The following is a 10,489-nucleotide window of genomic DNA, read 5'->3' as shown; positions in this document are numbered from 1 at the left end:
TTGTTTTTGGGTAAGTGGATCTGTTAAAGGCTAGACTATTCCTAAGTGGGGGTACCATGCCGTGAGCTTTCCAGGGATCACCTTTGAAAAGCAACTGGCAGAACTCACTTTAAGATGAAGAGATGTGAATGCTGTTGGGTTATGGACACTTCCTAATGACACAACAAGTGCTAATATAGGAAATGCCTTATTTAGAGGCATTCATATCAGCATTAGATGTCTGCGGATAACTTAGGCTCCCTATTCGCTGTCTGTTCCTGGTGGGAGGGTATAGCACTACAGATTAGAACAGGCTTTCTAAAACAGACTGAGTTGATTCCTTTAGTTTTAACATGAATTTCATTACAACTCTCTCCTGCCTGCTGACTCTGAGCCCAGAATCTCTCTGAAGTCTACTTGGGCCAACTTATCTTTCCTTTTATTGGGCAACAGTAAAGCTGCTCTAACTTTGATCTTGCTTCTTTTCATCTTCAGTTCATTAATAAATTAATAAATCTGTATGATGTTAAGATCCTCAACTATGACTTTTACATTTGTGTATATCTATAATAAATATGATAAATAAGAAATAAGTGAATTACAATATTGTTTTCTCCCCAATACTATAAGATAAATTATTGAGTTAATTATAAATATAAGATGAACCTGTGGCAACAACTTATAAACAATCTAAACAAAGCCACAGCTTGCACCAAATACTATATAAATTAGGAAAGTAGGGAAATAAAATTATACTGTGTTAAGCTATATATTAAATTAATATTGAATACCTGGGGAAGAATTCATGGATTTTTTAATCATAGACACACAGGGGATCAAAAACAAAACTCTGGTTGATAATCAGTCAAATTGCCACTGCCCAGGATACTGAACAAAATTAATAATAATATATATTAGTGTGCACTGAAGCCAAAATTGCATAAACATACATATAATAGCATAATTTCAGGAATCAGCCTCCATATTTATCTCAGTTTATCCTGGTTCATTACCCTTCTTTTCAGGTTTTTGTTTTGAACCAAGCTTTATGAGAACCTATTCCTCTTCTTATTCCTAACCAAGGCATTTACAATGCAGAACATGGGGGTCTGCCTTGTTCAGCCCAGACCAATCAAAGCTTGCCTAGTCTCAGGCAGACAACATGTCTGAGATCACACCAGATCCTTCTTGGGATCTCAGCCAGTTCTAAACAAACAAACAAAAAACTCAATGAAAGAAAATAAACAATCTGACTAAAACAATGGGCCAAAGACCTTAACAGACACCTGATCAAAGAAGTTAAACAGACAGCAAATAAGCATATGAAAAGGTGCTCCACATTATACATCACTAGGGAAATGCAAACTAAAACAATGAGATGCCACTATATACTTATTAGAATTGCCCAAATCCAGAACATTGATAACACTGAATGCTGGAGAGGACATGGAATACCAGGTGTTCTCATTCATTGCTGTTGGGATGGTAAAATGTACAGACACTTTGGATGGCAATTTGGCATGTTTCTCCCCCACCCCCAACCTAAAAATACTGTTACCATATGATCCAACAATCTCACTTTTTGGTATTTCCACACAGAGGCTTAAAACTTATTTCCACCTGAAAACCTGTACATAGAAGTTTATACCAGCAGCTTTATTCATAGTTGCCAAAACTTGGAAGCAAACAAGTTTGATGGATAAATAATCTCTGATACCTCCAGACAATGGAATATATTCAGCACTATAAAGAAACAAGCTATCAAGCCATGAAAAGACATGGAGGAACCATAAATGCATATTGCTAGGTGAAACAATCAAATCTGAAAAGGCTATGTATTGTTTTTTTAAATTATTTATTTATTTATTTGACAGAGAGAGAGAGAAGAGCAGGGCGAGCAGCAGAGGGAGAGGGAGAAACAGGCTCTCCACAGAGCAGAGAGCCTGATGGGGGACTCGATCCCAGGACCCTGAGATCATGACCTGAACCAAAGGCAGACGCTTAACTGCCGGAGCCACCCAGGTGCCCCTGCAAAGGCTACATATTGTAACATTCCAACTATATGGCATTCTAGTAAAGGCAAAACTGAAAATACAGTAAAAAGATCAGTGGTTGCCAGAGGTTGCAGTAGAGGGAGGAATGAATAAGTGGAGCAAAGTTTTTTTCTTCCCCACTCTGGTGGAAGACAATGGCTAGAGTGGGCTGGGGTTGGGTATCTCCCTTCTCCCAGGTCAGTTTTGCTTGAAAATGCCCCAGCAGGTTAGGCTCTGGTTAACTATTTTCTCCTGAGGGCAGGCCTTGTTAAGAACAGAGTGCTCTAGAGCATTTTCAAGATAATTCCTTTTCTCCTCCCCCTGCTGGAAGCATGAGGGGAATTTTCTCCAATATTTACTATTGAACATGGTCAGGCTCCTGGAGGTAAGACTCACAAAAGTGTGTCCCCCTCTACCTCATGCCTGGGTTCTAAAGTTTTAACTATTAGACTTGTCCACATGTGGCTCCAGAAATTTATCAATACAGTGCAGATTTCTTGACCCAGCACTGGTTCCCATGGCTTTTTACACTCATGAGAACCTTTAGTAAGCCATGGCTCCCTGTCTGTCCATGGCCACCTGCAAGTGAAATTTTGATACCTCAAGGTGGGATTCTATTCTTTCTGGTAGAACAGTGACCAAAGCTCACAAGAGTATTCTACTTGCCACTTCACATATTTAAATTACCAATCTGGTCACAGACTTTTGAATTATCCCTGGCATATGACATTCCTCAAATGTTTTACATAGTTTTCTCCACTTTTGATATATTGGGTAAAATTGGAAACCACTGAGGGCCATAAAATATTATCTACTGAGCAATATACAAATTCACCGCATGTATCTAAATGTTAATATGAGTTTTAGAAAGTGGAATATTTCCAATATCCAAGTACAGGCTGAGCCAAATGGTCTGAAGAGAACATTTAATGACATGTCAGACTCTGTAAGCATTTGGTGGACTATAAGAGCCCACTATTTTGCTTTATCAATATAAAAATAAATTTTAATGATTTTTAACCTCAAATGATTTTTATACTTAAATGTACTGAGATTTATACTGTTAAAAGTGACATTGCATTAGAAATAATAAAATGCTAAGGTCATTTCCAAGATGATTGTATTCTATAGAGGAAATGAGAATAGCATATTCTATATTCTACATGGTATGTGTGTGTGTGTGCTTGTGTGCACACAAGTATTTTAATTTAATTGGTATATTTTAATATACCAATACATTGAAAAGTCATCAATGAAGTTTGGTGAAATACATGCTTAATGTATAAGAAAAGACTGTGCTCTCAGGATTCAGATGCTCTATTAAGTCAGGTTGTAACCATAAATCACACATACAAATACTTGATTTCTCTACTCCTACACATTTGCTTCTCAACATTACTGCAGAAAAAGGAAAAGCTACGCAGATTGGTGTCTTCATTCATAGTCATGGTTTAAACAATCATTTATATGATGCTGATACCAAAATTCATATCCTCAGAATAAATCTTCACCCTGACCTCTAACCTGGAACATCGTTTAATAATTTATTTGTTTTATAATATTTTTTCCTTAATTGTGCCCTGGATATTTGTAACCTGGATGTGTCCTGAGCATCACACATTCAACTAGTCCAAATCTAAACTCACGACAATCCTTTACAAATAAGTTCTGCCATACACATTCTATATTCTACCTTTAGCATTCCCCATTACCAGTGATAATAAGAAAAAGCCCAGAAGAAATCTTAGGTTACATTTTCTACTCATTATTCACATTAAAGCAGACAAGAAGTATTTTTTATTCCAACTCCAAAATATTTCTTAAGTGCATTAAATTCTTCATATGCACTGTATATTGCTTGAGTTATGGTCTTCATTATTTCATACTCATTATTTCATACTTCATTTAACTTCCTACCCAAATAATGTTGATATATATTTATAACTAGAAGTAATGGATTTATCTATAGATATAGATGTCTAGATATCTGAATTTAGATATATGTATCCTAAAACTGGACCTGTTGAGGTAAAAGTAATACTTATTTACATTTTTGATCGTTATTTCTACATTGCTCTACACAAGTTTTGTACCAATATAATCTCAATATTTGTTCCAATGTTTGATGTTCTTGTTTTCTTGTATTGTTTATCAGCCAATAATAGTTACATGTAGGAAAAACGGTAAAACTAGTCACCTTCTAGTATTTATTTTTACTATTTACTACATTAAGTAAATTTCCAAAAGAATATGAAATATTGGTAAAAGCAGACATATTTTCTTGTTCTTGAACAAAAGGGTATCTTTTGAATTCCTTTGATGAAAAGATAATTTGAGACAGACTTTTAGCTATGTTTACATAACCAAATGGAAAGTTTTATTTTTTGATTTAATTACTTTAATTCATCAAAGTTACTGCTTTCTTTTTAATGACTTATCTATAGATATAAATATTTATAATAAAGTCTCTGTAAAGAAGACCTCTGTGGAATTTGTGATATAAAACATAATTAGCCAAAGTATATTATTCTTGAAATACACTGAAGGAATCACACCATTGTCAGGAGTGACTTGATAATATTTTACTAAGGAATTGTTCTTTATAAGTAAAACAGACAAACAAACAAAAAAAACTGAAAATAAAACCTTCTATTTTTTGCACTCCTCAAACTACTCAAATGATTCAATATAATTTGTCTTCATTTCTCATTTTCCTTTAAATAATGGGACTATTTTATTTTACTTATTTATTTATTTTTTGTTCTTTTGGGGGGACTATTTTAATTAGGTTCTCCTCTTAGTGCTACATGGGAGTGCAATGCAGATGTGTCCAGATGAACATGCAACGGGTTGAGAATTCGGAATTTAGGAAACCACATTTTTATGATGGGAAGCAAGCATACCTGCCCTTGGCTCAACGCCGTTGTAGTTTGTTGAATCCTGGTCTACATCAACAACCCTGTATCATTTTCATACCAAAAGAAATGAACTTTCCTAATACCATTTATTAACATTGAGTTTCTGCATTTGGCTTTTACAATGGCTCTTTTTTTTCAAAAGTCAAAATCCAGGATCCAGATTCTTCCGTTGTATTTTGCTGTTATGATTCTACATTTCTTTTAAACTAAAATGGTATCTGTCACTCTTTTTTGTTTCTATGACTTGGATTTTTAAAGCAATCAAGCAAGTTTTCATAGAAGTTAAATATTCTGGATTTACCTATTTCCTTGTGGTAAAATTTAATTTTGTGTCCAAAGAGGAGGATAACTCTAAACTTTAATTGGAATCAGGTTAAATATTTTTGGCATTCTTCATAGTGATTCTGCGTACTTGTGTTACATTCAATAAGGCAGCACCTATTATAGGTAATCTTAATTTTTTAGTGATGCTAATTTTAATCATTTAAAGTGATGACTGTCAGCTTTCTCCATTGTAAAAATATGTCCCTTTTTCAATTAGAAGGTAATATATGGATTAATAAGATATCACCTTTCAACTAATGCAACAATTATTGATAATTTTGTCTGAATCTATTATTTCATTAAAGATAGCAAAATGGTGATTTTTATAATACAATAGTTTTTCTTTATTGACAGCCTTACATTAGAAATGCCATTAAATGTGAATGAACAACAGTTTTTTTTTTTTTTAAATGCTGGATCAAGATTTTATTTCATCTATGACTTGTTTCTCAGAAGAAGTGAAGATCATAGTACCTACAATGGTGGAAATATTTTCCTCTCTTGAATATTCCAGTGAACAATTAATATTTTGTTCTATGAACATATTCTTCAAAATTCAGGTAGTGGAATGTCCTTATAGTTTTGGTGTCAGATCAAAAGACCTATTATTTATTGTGTACCTCCTTGATCTCTGGCACAAGACGTCCTACAATCACACAGCTCTTTTCCAAATCTTCAGTCTCTGATCCCTTATTCACATGAAGATCTAGGTGAAATATGGTACATTGCTTCTGAGTCATCTTTTCTAGGTTTTCTCAGTGATGAAGCTTAGGAAATATATTTTTAAGATTCATGATTAAAATTTGATTTTGCAAGTTAAATTTAACCTTTTGAAACATTCTAAAAATTTTATATTTTAATTGTTTTACTGTTGGAAGAGGTCATTCAAAGAATGTGACTGCTAGTTTACCCTTGAGCTGGACCTAGGATATCAGAACCTCCTTACCCCATCCTAGTATAAAGACAGACATAAACCCAATTGAATAGAACCAAAATTAGAAATTAACTATAGGATTATGCTACTTGAAATTCTCTGAGAACTTATACACTGACTTTATATTTAGTCATTAAACACCTCTGAGGTAGATTACAGGAGATTGCATACACTTTTGTGTCTATTCAAAAGATCATAAATATGTCTAGCACTTCAAACTTTTAGATACACCACACAACGTTTGGGCAGTCTTTTTAAACAAACATTATTAAATATTAAGAAACAAAAAGGTATGATAAATTATAGCTAAAAATACTGCTTATCTTACTCATTAAAAATATAAGTAGCTCCAGGGGTGCCTGGGTGGCTCAGTTGGTTAAGCATCTGACTCTTTGATTTCAGCTCAGGTCATGATCTCAGGGTCGTGAGACTGAGCCCCGCATCAGGCTCCATGCTAGGTATGGAGCATGCCTAAGATTCTCTCTCTCTCTCTCTCTCCCTCTATATCCATATATACATATGGATATATATATGTATATATATATATATAGGTAGCTCCAAATTTATAGATGTTTCTTTTTTTTTAAAGATTTTATTTATTTATTTGAGTGAGAGACAATGAGAGATAGAGAGCACGAGAGGGAAGAGGGTCAGAGGAAGAAGCAGGCTCCCCACCGAGCAGGGACCCTGATGCGGGACTCGATCCCGGGACTCCAGGATCATGACCTGAGCCTAAGGCAGTCGCTTAACCAACTGAGCCACCCAGGCACCCTATAGATGTGTTTCTTAATTTTAACTAATGACTCAATTATTTAACATTTGGAAAAAAAAAATACTACTGGGACAAAAATCACATACAATACTAAGTTTCCTAAGGTAATAAAATGAATTCTGGCTCTATCTATCTATCTATAATCTCCGAAATTATCATGGATTAAAAAAACCTAGTATTAATTTTGTTACTCTGGGATCTTATATATTGCATTGCATTGACAAAATAAGAGTTTTCTGATAGATAGATATATCACATATAAATATATATACATATGTATGTGCACACCATAACAAATATGCGTCAGTGTGTGTAGTATCCCTTTAGAGTAATAACGACATGCAAACATGATCAGTCTCTCAGAGTAAAATATTCCTAAAGAACTAGATCTGGGGGCACGTGGGTAGCTCAGTAGGTTAAGTGTCTGCCTTTGGTTCAGGTTGCCTGCCACTCCCCCTGCTTTTGTGTGCTCTCTCTCACTCTCTCTGTCAAATAAATAAATAAAATCTTAACAAAAAAAGAACTATATCTGAACTTTTTTCTTTTCCTTTGGCATTAAACGAATCTAATTACCTATTACAAATGGCTGGAAGGATTATCTGTAACTCCATTGACGGAATCACTCCTGTTAGTTGATGATTAATCAATGTGCATGTTTAGATTGCCTCTGCCTATTGACTTCAATCAAAGAATTAATGATTTTGGAAAGAATAGATTGACTACATTTAAATCCATGTTTAGTAACTAGTAACTAACTCGGTGTTTTAAATTGAAAACCTGCTTGATTGAATTCACTTGTTTTTTGCAGCCTAAGTTCATTTGTGATATAGTTTTAACTGTGGAGGGACAAAGAAGAGGCAAAAGACATAGGAGAATAATTTTAGTACATATACTCAACATGGAAAGAGGAACACAATGCCTCAGTAAATGTGGCAATAATCAAAATAAAATGTCGTTATAGAACATATTATTTAAAATGCAATAATAACAGTGGCTTTGAATTTTTTTATTGTAGTTGCCTATTGTCCTCTTGATTAGTCTATTTTTCTTATCCTTATTTAGATCTCTGCTTACATGACAAATTCTTAGAGAGGATGTTCTTTCTAAAACCTATTCCCCTATACATTCATCATATATAATATGGTTTTATTTTTCTGCTGTTTCTCTTCATAACAGTTATCACTACTTATTTATGTTTTTATTGTTCATTAACTCTCTTCAAGAGGAGAAAGACTTTACTTCCAAGACAGCAAGGTCTTGGTAAATTTTATTTATTACTCCATTCTGAATGGGAGACATGTATTCTTTAAATATTTGAGGTAAATGGAATAAAAACACCTTGAATCTTTGTCTCTTCCACCAGCTGAGACTGTCCACTGGATTTGGCAGTGAACAATACCTTTGTTGCATTCTCACTGCTTAGCCATGCACCTAGCACTTAATAGGAACTCGATAAAAATATGCTGATGAAATGAGCAAATGACTAGACAAATGGATACATTTAATTCCCCATTCTAATGCCAATAGACTGAGGTCAGAATTCCTGGGAGAGATAACAGCAAGTGAAAACCAGAAAGATGTGTTTCACTGAAGAGTTTCTGAATCATTAGAATCCCAGAGTCACTGCTGGGGGATGAATGAAACCATTGTGAATGGCAGCACACCACAAAGACAAGGAGGCACAGGGGAACAGCGTCCACGCAGATCTGCACTGGCACTGTTGGCAAGTCTGTAGGCATTAATGTAGCAACGTGAGGCAGCCACTGCAGCAGTAAAGATGTATGCTCTGCAGTAAACATAACCACAGGGAATAGCAGCCAGAACCAAAAGAGAAATAAAAATAGGAAAATAGCAGATCCAAAAAGTTGGTGCTGACAGTGGTAATTGTGAACATATAAAAGTTAGCCTCAGGCAGCAATGTCGGATAGAAATGCTTAAGGAGCCCTGTAAGTCTCCAATCCCAGACACTGACAAAAATGGAGAAATAACATTTGCCACTGTGCCAGTGAAAGTATAATTTTTCCCTAAGCTACTAATAGCAGAGCAAACACAGGTGACATAGTGATATCAGAAGACAGTTCAAGGATTCCAGGGTGCATAACATGCAATCCGTGGTGATTCTCTCAGTGCCTTTTAAGGACTATTTGAAAACACAAATACAGATATTCAATGGAAAAGCTCCTTCTTGAAAAAAGTTTCCTTCAATGAGGTCACGAGCAATTATTGTTCATGGAGGGTCTGTGAACAGTCTATCAATACTTACATTGGTGATTTTCAGAAAGAATGCTAATGTTCGCTCTAAATATTGGCTTAGAACATAGAACTAGGAAATTTGGCAATACCACAGCAAACTAATTGTGTAGTTATAGGTGTTTCCTGGTTATACAGCAGGCACACTAAGCTCACTGAGAGGGTAGCACAGAAAGGTGCAAATGTGGCTTCATGGAAAATGTAACATTGAAGCTGAAACCTCAAGGGATGAGCAGGAGTTCATAAAAAAAAAAAGAAGAGGTAATTGTGAGGAGTGTCCCAATATGCACTGTTATGTGCCCTAAGATTCAAATTAGAGAGTGCTAGTGACACAAGGGAGGGTTGGAAAGTTTCTACGCATTTTGGAACTGTAGGTGGTCATATTTAGGATTAGAAGATTGGAGGAGGCCATGATATAAAGGTTGATTTTAGGCATGAAAGTTTTATAGAAATCATGCTTTACTCCACTGATACTTGCCACAAATTACTATAGCACTAGCAATGGATAATACTATTTTCCAGGACACAAACTCATAAGAGAGAAACTGGTTAACAGTTTTTTGATTTTGTTTACTGTCATTGTAATAAGACTGCTGAATTTGAAAATCTTACGTTCTTCCATTCAACTTTCAGAAAACAAGTTCCTATTTTTTTCCAGCTATAACCTACTTCTACTACAATCATTATTTTCATTTTTTGTTAACCCTGAAATTCATGACTGATCATTTCATAGTTTCATAGCATCATCCATAAAACCCCTGACTCTGCTTCATCAGTTGTACATATAGCCTTTATAAACCCACGCCTAGAATAAACCTATTGTCTGTCCTTTGCTATAGTGTTTTCATGATGACTTAATGATACTAGGCCAAAATCTCATAACTATATGAATAATTAACTCTACAAATTATGTGTTCTAGTGTTTTTTGGATATTCAATATGGCTTCTCAAAGACTTTATTTTCCTTATTTAGTTTTTTATCCTACCCTCATCAAAGGATCATGGTCAGCTATGCTTTGGCTATTGTACAAGTTCTTTTTTGATCTGGCAACAGCCTGCTAGCTCAACCTCATCTTTCAAAGTTGAATTAACATTCCAGAAGGCCACTTCATAATCCAGAAATAGCAGTCTATTTGAGATTTTGCAAACACATTATACTCTATTCACACCTTTGCACATTTTTTCATATTACCCATGTCTGAAATGTTTTCATGCTGTGTCTTCTTCCATTGAGAACTCCAAATCATCAATTCAAATGTAATTCTGTAATCAACTCTTC

Source organism: Eumetopias jubatus, unplaced genomic scaffold (assembly GCF_037043125.1).
Source record: "Eumetopias jubatus isolate StellerSeaLion01/CBP00866 unplaced genomic scaffold, mEumJub1_p1.0 scaffold_3, whole genome shotgun sequence".
Taxonomy (NCBI): Eukaryota; Metazoa; Chordata; class Mammalia; order Carnivora; family Otariidae; genus Eumetopias; species Eumetopias jubatus.
The sequence above is the reverse complement of the archived record's forward strand: the minus strand, read 5'-3'. Positions refer to the sequence as shown.